The sequence below is a fragment of the Medicago sativa genome, chromosome 8 (genome assembly GCF_051527215.1).
Source record: "Medicago sativa cultivar Bolivia chromosome 8, Bolivia_mono, whole genome shotgun sequence".
Classification (NCBI taxonomy): domain Eukaryota; kingdom Viridiplantae; phylum Streptophyta; class Magnoliopsida; order Fabales; family Fabaceae; genus Medicago; species Medicago sativa.
Genome location: NC_140756.1, coordinates 16,306,557 through 16,318,897, shown reverse-complemented (window position 1 = coordinate 16,318,897; position 12,341 = coordinate 16,306,557).

The following is a 12,341-nucleotide window of genomic DNA, read 5'->3' as shown; positions in this document are numbered from 1 at the left end:
ACACTTCTCATATATCCTTGTATAAGAGGCAAAAATTTGCTATGCTCATATTCCTGTTTTAAGAACGCTCAAATCCGATCAATTATTCAAAACCAATCTTCATTTCATAGAAAAATCATGTACATCTTGCTCTTTATCGAAGTTGTATTAAAATTTGATATTGTCAAGATTAGTTGGTTGTTAGAAGATGTATGTATATGTTTGTAAACTCTAGTCTTCTTGTAACTTTTGAGAGTGATCTTCAAGTCTATTTAACATTATATCAAATTTTTGTTAAGAATGACAACATCAATCAAACTCAAAATCCACATTAAACGTGAAGCTGGATATTAAAATTCCATTGTAATCTCACATTGTCATGGTTCATGGGGTGTTAGATGCATATATATACTTTTTTTTTTTTTGAAGAAGAAGAAGAAGATGCATATATATACTTGGCACCCTTATTATTCGAGCTAATTTTTAAGAGTGATATACAAACCCATTTAATACTTACAATTACATAAACTAACTCAAATATTCTTGAGACTCATTTAAGATGTTTGCCTCGCAGATATTTCTCATTTCTTTAATTCTTTTATTTGTATTTTGCTTTTTTCCGGAGGGAAATTATTAGAGCATCTTCAATGGGGTCCTTACTTAACAAGGATCATCCCCCATTAAGGACCCTCCATTGGAGGAAGAAAAAAAAAGTCTTTATTAAGCAACGAGCAACTATATAAGGACTCCCTCTCTCTTGGGCAACTAACGAGTTCCACGTTTAAAAGAAGTAATAAAATATGTACTAGTTGGTCTCACTTGCAAAAGAAGTAATATTTCAAGTACTTTAAATTGAAATCCTTATTAGTGGGACCTATTTAAGTTAATGAGACATATTTAAGTACTTTTAATTGGAGTCGTTATTAGTGTATTGTCAATGGAGTCATTGAGTCATTAATAGGTATTTTCATTAAAAAATTATAAATAAGTGATATTTACACGTGAAGTCCGTTTAAATAATCCCTATTAATGTACTATCATTGGGGATGCTGTTATAAATTTATCTTCTTATTAGTGCTATTATTCATATGCAACTTCAAAATCTATGGGATAGATAGTGAGTCAAAACAAGGTAATGAGAATTTTCCAAGTAAAAGACGCGGTGTTTGGGAAACAGCAATGAAAGTGTGTTACATGCATGACTTGGACTTACATGACATGTGTTGTATACTTGTACATGCTTCTCCTTAGATTTTATTTGTAAAAAATTGCAGTGGTGCCCCTTGAACTTGGTTTTTTGCAACTTTTATTCTTTGGTCAAGGATCTTTAATTTTGCGGACCTTGTTGACCAATGGAGAAATACCAAACACAGATGAGATCCATGGCCGGTACAATAATGAATGGATCCAATTCAGTATGTGTATTCTTAATTTCATATGTAGACGTTTCTATTCAATCAATTCTATGAATTTTATAAAGTTAGAAACTTGGTCAAATTAAATTCCTATTATTTTGTGTAGTCATAAGGAAATCCAGTAGCCATACGAAAAATAAAGTTTACATCATTATTCTAAATTCCGGACTCCGGTCCATTTGATGAGTATATTTGATTACATCATAATAATTTTTTGGTAAAATTATACAATTCGTTTAATTTAATTTTAGATAATTCTTTAGTCTTTTATCTTTTTTGTCCTAATTTCGTTTTTTATGTTATAAAATTTCAATATATTATATTTTTATGAGATTTTTTCAATGAAATATGAGTTTTTAGGTTTGTATAAGATTTGGATTTGTATGAGTTTGGTGAATTTTTGATGAATTTTTTTTTTTGACAAAAAAGGAAAATTATGTTGACATTCTATAACATAAAAGATGAAATCGAGACAAAAAAAAGATAAAGGACAAAAGTGTTACCTGAAATTAAGTTAGGAGAAAAATTGTATAATTTTGCCTAACTTTTTTCTTAAGAAAATTATCACTCCCTTCATTTCATTTTAATTTGTTTTTAATTTGTGCGTGTTTTTTAAAGAAATGATTAGTTGAGTTGATTTCAATAATAAAATTAGTATCATTTACTAAAACACTCTTAATAATTGTATTCAGTGGAACAGTTAAATTGTGTGAAATTCAATAAAATCAGAGTATATTAGTGAAAAATAATAATGAATGATGCACTGATATTCTAAAATGACAATTATTTTGATACAAGGAAAAAATGCTAAAGAGATGATTAAAACAGAACGGAGAGAATATTTATTGTTGAAACACAGTATGTGTTTTATGAAATGAAAAATTCACATGAGTCCCACATATGAATGACTACACACAATGTTTTTTTTTTTTTTTGGTTAAGTAGCCTAGTGGTTAGAGTTCACATAATTTAATCGTGGAGAAGTGGGGTGTTCGGGGTTCGAACCCCAACCCCTGCATATAAAATGCAATATCCCTACCAGCCGAGCTAAGCTCACAGGGATGACTACACACAATGTTAGCGTTTATATAATGAAAGGCAAATGTTAACTTGTGCCCTCAAGGGCACATGTTAAGAAACTCATTATAGAAATATACATATCAAAAGTCGTGTAGTCAACTTTTAAAAAGTTAAAATATCATGTTTTACAATACAAAATTGCTTTTTTTGGGTTCCTTAACATGTGCCCTTAGGGCACAAGTTAACATGACCCTGAATGAAAGTATGGTTCTTCTAGCATGCTCAATTAACATGACCATAACTCACACGAGGTCGTCGCCGTCCAACTGAGTCAGCTTGGGGTGTATTATTTTTTAATGACTCAAAATCTTTAATTATTTTTTTTTTGTTTTGAATTTTTTGCTTTGGTACATGCCAGTTTTTTACGTGCTAACACAAGATCAACACACAACAACATGTTCATGACACACGCTCGCGTGTACCCTCCATAAACCAACTCATTCTCGCACCACACTTTAATGATGCACGACCGGATCGTCTGTTTCCCACCGATCATATTATCTGAGCCATCCATTTTGTAATTGATCTTGGATCCTCGCCTATAAAAGGACGACACAAGCTCACTTTCTAGATACACCAAAACTCAACAATCTACAAGCTTTCTATGCTCCCTATCTTTCTACTCGACACATTTCCAAGCCACTTCTTTATCTTTCTTTCTATATACTTGAGTACTCTTAGTGCCATATATAACGATGTGTATCTAAAACGGATCCTACAGTGCAATATGATTTCGGTATATTATAGTTGGGTTGTTTCATCTTAGAGAAGTCGTGGTTGATAACCGTGATAAATGCCTTATTTATGTACTCCCATTTATTGTATATAGAATTGCATCTGCCCATGTTATTATAAGTTAGATGAGAAGGAAACAATTAAAGAGGACAATCAACACAACATTTTAAGGGAAAGAAAGCTAAAATGATTGAGATGTTGTCAAAATGGCTAAGCCTCCATAAAAATGGCTAAACAATATTAGAATTGGACAAAATGGCTAAGCAATTTTAGAACGGGGAAAATGGCTAAGGCCACAAACGAAGAAAAGTGACCATAAAATTGAGATTTGTGGCTAACTTGTGAGGGCCTAAAGCCCTCACTTATTTTTTGGTCATAAAGATTTATGTCCATCTAGTCGGACACAAATGTTTTACTTTGTCTAAACAAGAAAATAAGTTTGTGGCTGCCAAGACTACCCCAAATACTACTATGAGAAATGAGATGACTTTTGTGGTGGGTAAATCCGCCACAAAATTAAGCTGAAAATTATTAAAAACAATATTTTAGGTTGTATTTTCACATGGATTTTTAGATGTATTTTCATATGATTGTTCTCACGGTTGTTCTAAAATACTAATTTATAAATACTTCATTGATAAGTGCTCAAAAGTAATATATTTCATGTGTTAAAAGAGGCATTTTTAGTGACTTGTTATGCAAGTTATCTACGGAAAAGCAATCAATTGTTGTAATTATACCATTTATGCTTTATATGCCTAATTCTACCCAATTTATGCAGGAAATGACAAGCAAGGACCAAAACTCAAGTGTGTGAACAAAGCAAATCTCGCTTACGCGAGATCATCTCGCTTACGCGAGATCATCTCGCTTACACGAGATTTCTCCAGGGAGCAGCTCAACATTCGCTTACATCTCGCTTCCAGGGTCGCTTGTGGAATCCAGAATCTCGCTTACGCGAAATCATCTCGCTTACGCGAGATTTCTCCAGGGAACAAATGTAAATTTCGCTTCCATATCGCTTCAAAGTCGCTCAAGCAGGATTCAAAGGCGGTTTAAGGTTTAAGCAACCTCGCTTATGCGAGGTCAACCTCGCTTACGCGAGATGCATCTTCTTCAGGGATCAGGGCTACGTGGCAAGGCTTCATTGGCCAGTTTTAGATATTATTGATTCTCGCTTGAGCGAGATTTACCTCGCTTAAGCGAGATTACACGAACTTAGCCCTTTTAAATAGAAGTTTACCTCTCTTTTGAACTATTCACTATTCCATTGTTAAATTATATACATTTTAAGAGAGAGGTCAGAGCTATTTCCAAGAGAGAAACACAAAGCAAGTGGTTTAGGAGTAGATTCAACTCAAGATCGCTTTGGACACGAAGGATCTTGACATAGAATCTTCATCTTTCCTTCATCCTTTGCATAGTATACATGTCTATGTGTAGCTATCATATTCTTTGTAGTATTGAGGTAACAAACAAGCTATTATGTAATCTTTTGATCTTTTAATATATAAGGTTCTAGCTTAATGATTCAATATTGTTGTTATTCTTAAGTTTAATGCTTTCAATGAGATTCAAGATGATTTGGACACGAACTCTTGAATCTAGAACTAGAATAACAATCTATCTTATGTTATATCACTCTTGACAAGTTTGTAAACCTTTGATAATTACTTTTAATCAAGATTTTAATGCTTTCGGATACTTAATCAGGCTGGACACGGTCGATTAAGTTATCCGATCGATTTTGTTATCGTTTAAGGGATTTGGACACGAATGTTTAAACGCTAACTTAGAAATAACGATGTCGCTTTGGACACGAAGGATGTTGTAGAAATGATTGTAATAATATTGGTTATAAAGCTAGAGTCTGTTAATCGATCGAGAGATTGTTGCTGTTATGCTTGCTCGTTATCTTATACCGCAAGCGAAATAGTTCGATCTCCTCTCGTTTTTACTTTTATGTCATCTGTGGATATAGTGTTACAAACAAACAATTTATATCCAAACCCTTAATGTGAACTATTGTGAAAATGCTTATGATTAACGTAACTCCTTGTGGAAACGATCCTATACTATACTAACGTATATATTGATTTATGACATGTACAAAGAATTTACATCAAAATGGCGCCGTTGCCGGGGAGTAGCGGATTTTATATTATAAGTTTTGAAACAATTTTGTCATGTTAAGTCAATTTTGCACAAAATTCTTTCATATCATTCATTATTTTTATGCTAACCACCTGGTATAGTCTTGGTAAACTTTGTTTATGCGAGGTACCGTTTCTAAAGAAAACCTTCAATTTGATCCAGAGATAGAGAAAACTGCTAGGTTACTTAATAAGCAAGCAAAGGAAGCTAAGAGACTAGCCAGGCTGGCTCAGCCGGAATCATCTAGTTCTATTCACTCTCCTTCGGGTTCGGTTCAGACACTATCTCCGGGTGGTTCTCTACACACAACTCCACCATCATCACCGGAAAGGGAAACTATTGTAACAATGGCTAATGAAGATGAGAATGCTCTTCCAAGTTGGGTTAGTCCAAGAAGGCTTGCTAACCTTGGTAATCAAAATGCTAAGCAAGTCGAGTTGAAATCGGGGTTGATAAATTTGATAACTCATAACCAGTTCACTGGAATGGATCATGAAGAGCCTTACAAGCATCTCACAAATTTCTATGTTACCGCCGGTACTCTTGGTATGAGGGAAGATGAGGAAGAGCCAATGTTTTGCAAATTATTTCCTCATTCTTTGATTGGTAAGGCTAAGGAGTGGTACTTAGATCAACCTACTTCTTTGATGAAAGATTGGCCTGAATTGGAGAAAATGTTTCAAGAGAGGTTCTTTCCGGAGGATAGGCATCTTGAAGCTAAAACATCAATCATAACTTTTTCTCAAGGCCAAGGTGAGTCTCTATGTGATGCTTGGGAGCGATACAAATCTTTGCTTAGGAGCTGTTCGAAGCATGGTTATGATAGCCAGATGCAAATCTACCTATTTCGTCAAGGGCTTCAAGACATGTCTAAGACAATGCTAGATGTAAGTGCTGGAGGATCTATTGCTTTGAAAAGTCCAGCTGATGCTGTCAAAATCATTAACCAAATGGCTCTCAACACTAGAAAATCTTCTCACAACCGGAATCCTAATCAAAGGAAAGCCGGTATCCTTGAACTAGAAGCAAATGATGCAGTTTTGGCTCAAAATAAGCTTCTCACTCAACAAATAGAAGCTATGCAAAAGGAGATGAGAGCTATGCCAAAACAAATTCTCGAATCTCTCAAGCAAGAAGGGGGAACATCTCAGGTTAACGCTTGTGAGCTTTGCACGGGAGATCATCCCACCGGCTTTTGTCCCACACCCGGTTCTTTTGAAGAAGAGGTAAATTATGTGGGAAACCAACAAAGACCTAACCAACCACAACAAGCCGGAACCTCACAACAATCCCAAAACCCGGGTACTTCCAACTTCCAAGGAAGATATTCGGCCAACCAAAACCAACAAAGACCTTGAAGAACACCTTACAACAATAACTACCAATATCCACAATCAAACTTCTACCAACAACCGTACCCTCAATTCCAACAACCATTCAATAATCAATACCAATTCCCACTGCAAAATAACCCCCAACAACCTAACAATTCCCCAAGCACCGAAGAAACTTTGAAGCAATTCATACAAATGTCCATGGCTAACCAGAAAAATACCGACGCGTCCATCAAAGGCCTTGAAACGCAAGTTGGTCAGTTAGCACAACAAATGGCTCAAGGTCCTCCGCAAGTGGGAACTTTCACCGCCAATGTAACACCCCGTTTTCCCAACATAAAAATTTCATATAAATCAGAGTATTTATTTCATAAACGGAATGTCACATATTCTTAAAATCATAAAATAGATAATAATAATTATCCTTCAAGTTCATTCATCATAAAATCCGAAACTACGCAGCGGAAAATAGTTCAACATAATAAAAGTCTTGGACACAGGCCTTATCAAAAATCTCATAAGTCTTAGTTAATGTTTATTCACAAAAGTTCATGAAAGCAAGCCCCATCCCGTTACATATCAGAGCACCTAGACACAAAGTGAGGAGTCCACTCACGAACACCTCTAGTCTTTATTACCTGCACATTACCCACGGTCGAGGCAACATATACGCAGAAGGGGTGAGATTTCACAGTCAATAAATTAAACATATAATTCATCAAAGTGCATTTAACAACATAAATCATCATTTACATATAAAACATTTATCATTTAGCATTATATCAAATCATATTCAATTATCATTATCAAATATCATCATTAGTTCGTAAACAATTATCATCTCTAATTCATAAGCAAAAATCATCATTAAATCATAATCTAGTATCATCATATATTTTACAACTTAAGACATCATAAAAATCAGCATTAATAATCATTTAGTATCATAATATTATCATCATCAATCATAAACAGACATCATCATCAAAATATCATCATCAAGTCATAATCAAACATCGTCATCAAAACATCATCATCAAATCATAATCAAACATCATCATCAAGGCATCATGAACATCAACAACAATTATCATTTATCACTTAATAATCATCATAAGACATCATGTTCAACTTAACACTTGACTCAACAACACGACCCAACTTGACAATACAACTCTTATCAACTAACAACTTAACATCAACGACAAATGCAACGACAACAACTTCAACATCAACGACAAATGCAACGACAACAGCTTCAACATCAACGACAAATGCAACGACAACACCTTCAACATCAACGACAAATGCAACGACAACAACTTCAACATCAACGACAAATGCAACGACAACAACTTCAACTTAACATCGTACATATGCATGTGGTACCAGCCAACAACATAAATGAGCGTAATTAGCCTCTTCAACGTGTGAGCACAAGGCTGCCGGGCCTAAAGCCCCCAACTTTAATGAGCACAAAGGCTGCCGGGCCTAAAGCCCCCAACTTTAATGAGTATGCAATGGACTCGACCTTCCAACAACTTAGACAACATCGTGAACAACTTATACAACTCATAATCATGGACAACTTCTTAAATTCTGACAACATAGACCGACTCATGCAACTTCAAGACATTAACAGTCAACAGCAGAAAACAGCAGCAAGATACAGCATATAATAACACTTGAATGCATTAACATCATCTAAGGAATGAACTACATCAACATAATTATCATAAAGCATCATAATATCACTCATGCAACATCACTACTAATCTCAGTCACCTGAACAGACTGCTGGAGCTTCTGAAGTATCCCAAACAACTATCTTTCTTACTTCTAAGGCCATCTCATGTCTACACGTGCGAAAGGATCGCATCGGAACAATTTTGGGCAACTAACAGTCTAACTCGCAGTGGCGAGCAAAGCGTGCATTTCTGGGGTCCCTAAGTCCTTGCTCGCAGTGGCGAGCTATTCTGCTCGTGTTATACCCTAATTTTGGACCTAAAAATACTTGTTCAATTCTTCTTTTCTTGCATTATAAGTCATTTGATATGTCTCTGATCAATTGCATCTTTCTCTGCATTTTATTTCAATGTTATTTGCAAAATTTACATGCAAGGGTATTTTAGTCATTTCCTATGTCAAATGTCTCTCAGTCTTTGAAAAATTGTTTGAGTCTTTTCAAATAGTTTGAATAAGTCTTCATTTCAATTTTATGTCAAAATCCTTTTTTAAAAAATTGCATTTGAAGTCATTTTGAGTCAGTTTTGCCCCTAAGGGCATTTTGGTCTTTTCATGTGTCAAAACCCTGTTTAAATCCTAAAAATTGTCTCTGAGTCTTTTAATTTTGATTGTATGAGTCTTTGCTTCAATCCCTGTTAAAAATCCATTTTAAAATTTGCATCTGAGTCATTTTTAGTCGTTTTAGCCCCAGGGGCATTTTGGTCATTTCACACGAAATTTTGGCAGAGAGAGGTTACTTTAAAGTACCTCATTTAGGCCATTGGTTCGTTTTAGTCCGTTTTGTCAATTTTAACTGTTTCACTTTACGTTTATTTCAAATTACTTTTTTTACCAATTTTATTATTAATTACTTTTTTAAGTCCTTTTTTTTGTCTCTTTTTGCATTTCAGTCCTTTTTTTTAGTTTAATTACAGTTTAGTCCAAAAGTCAGTTACAGTCCAGTGCCACATGGCAGTCTATCATTGGTCCGGGGCTACACATGGCAGCCTATAAATCCCAGTCATCACAGTCAATGGTCAACAGATTTTCTCATTATTGCACATTTCCCAAAAAATCATAAAGGAATCAGAGAGAGAAAATTTCTCTCTCTTCTCCCTCTCAGCAACCGTAACAACCTTTCCCCACCCTTCCTTCCGCCGTAACAGAACTTTCCGGCCACCAACCACCACAAACAATACCACTTCCACCACTCAAATTTCATCGCGAATCCGATTTCCTTCACCATCAACAACATTTCAACACGCAGGGACGAGGATCAAACGGAGATCCAAGCCACTACGTGAAGCAATCGACCTGCAAACAACACAAACAGTTTCGTTTTGGTGCAAGGTTCGCGTGAGGGAATCAAGAAGCAAAGGATTGAACAGATTCGAAGAAGAAGGAGTGTCGCAACTTTCTCGTCGAATTTTTTCTCCGATTTACAAGAGGTAACTCACGCTCGTTCTTCCTCTTTCCTGGCCGTGACTTGGTATATGCATGATTTTGTTGCTCTAAGAACATTTAGAAGGATATATGTGAATTTGAATCCGAACCTAAAAGTGTAGATCTAGGGTTTTGTGTTGGTTATTCAAGATTTTCGAGTTGATATATGAGAAGGGAGGAGGAAAAGGGACTAGATCCAAAAAAAAAAACTAAAAAAAAATGATCTCAGTCTTCCGACGCGGCGGCGCCGCCGCCGGAAACCGGCCGGCCACCGCGTCGGACTCCCATCTCCTCCGTCTTCTCCGGTTATCATTTCTAGTGAGGGAAGAGAGCTCTCATGTTAAGAGAGAGAAGTGCATGTGAGAAATGTGTGTGTGGACCGGTTCTAGGGGTTTTATACTACCCCTGAACCGGGTTGACCCATGCCCAGCCTCTTGCAACCCGCCACCCATGACCCTGCGGGCTTGGTCAAAAGCCCAACGTTTTCCTACATGTTTTCCAGTTTTGCTATATCCACCCCCCCATTCCTGCATATTCTTGTTGTTTTTATGATATTTGCACCTCTGTCCATCCAATTTTGTTCACAAAAATCCTAAAAAAATTTCTACGTGTTCTTGATATTTTTCTTAACATTTTTGGTGACATTTTTTGTGCTAAAACTTGAGAAAAAATATTTGAAGCATTTTTTTCCTATTCTTGTTAGAATTAGTACTTTTCTTGCACTTTTTAGCCTAAAAAAAATCCTTTAAAAAATTCCTAAAAAAATTCCTATGTGTTCTTAATCACTTTCTTGATATTTTTGTGATATTGTCATATATTGAATCTTGGTTAAAAAGGTGTGTGATATTCTCCTTGACAATTGTTTACTATTTTGGTTAAAAATTGTGAAATTTTATATGATTTTGTGTCTAAAAATGCCTTAAAAATTCTAAAAATTCTCATACACATTCCTTGATAGTTTTGTGGTATTTTTGTGATAATTGTTGCATGTTAAAATTGATAAAAATATATGTGGAGTTTTCTTGTGATTTTATGTTACTTTTTGTTAATTTCTTGAGAAATTCTTGCATGTTCTTGATCCCAAAATCTTGATATGGTATATTGACCCTTGATATGAGAATTTACAATGTGTATGCCTCTGATTTGGTGCTATTCTTTACTGTTTTGGAGTTTGATTTGTTAATTTCTTGTTTTACAAGTCATGTAAATAATTGTTTGTGGGATTAAAGTGTGAAACATGCTTAAAAGGTGTCATAATTCTTGGTTTAATATTGTCTTATAAATTTTCATGTCATAGCTGAAATAAAATTCTTTGAAGATTATCATGGCATGAAAACTATAGGCCTTATATTTGTGGGAATTTTATGACAAAGTTTAGGCATATTTTACCACTTTTGTGTGCTAAGATTTTGTTACTTTTTTGTCAAGTTTCATTACTTTCCTATGCTATTTGCATCTATTTCAATCCTTATTATTCCTTATGCCACTAACCATTTTGTTTCATGTTTCATGCATCACCACAAGCATACTTCATTCTTCCACTATAGTTTCATTTCTTGCACTTTAATTCCCATATTAATGCTTAGAATGTAAAGGTTTAGGAATTCTTGTAATATTTTACTTTCATGCTTTTAATTTCTTGGCAAAGAGGCCATAGAATGTATCTAGGCCAATGATGTAATAAGGACAATGGACTCTAATAATGTACACCGACACAAGCACCGACACATACACACACACCACTTTAGGTATATAGCTAGAATATGCATGTTTAGATGTATGTTTAGGATTGTATGTTTAGATGAATGTTTAGGCTCTATACTTAGAAAAACCAATTTTCCAAAAAAATATAAACAATATCACTCAAGCTTTTTTCTTAATAAACCTTGGGATCAAAATCCCATTGTATTTTCCTTTTTCATTTTCTTAATCAAATTTTAATGAATTTTAATCATACTTGGACCATTTTTGCAAGTAACTAATTCCACCCCACTTTTTTCTTAAAACTCATGCCCTTGAGGCCTCTTTCTATTCTTCAAAATCCCATTTTCAAACTTAAAATCAACCAACAAAAACAAAAAAAAACACATTTTTGGAAGAGAACTACGGTGGATTTGATCCCTTAAACGGGTACGTAGGCAAGGAACAAAATTCCTTCAATTCAACTAAAATAAAAATCCAAAAACATTCTTCTCCCTCCAATTCTTCACTTAGAATACCTTTAGGCCTAATATCATCTTTCAAAATAGCATTTAAAAATAAAGCGCGCGCGTAGAAATTAAAAACGGTTCCTATAGGATACTATAGTCGTTATGGGTGCCTAACACCTTCCCGTAGCGAAAACGACTCCCGGACCTCGATTCTCAAGGGTTTTGCTTACTTTTTCCCTTCCCAAGAAAAAATAAGATATCACCGGTTTAAAAGGTTCAAACGTAATCAATGTTTGACACCCGAAAACCAAGATAAAACAGCTGGC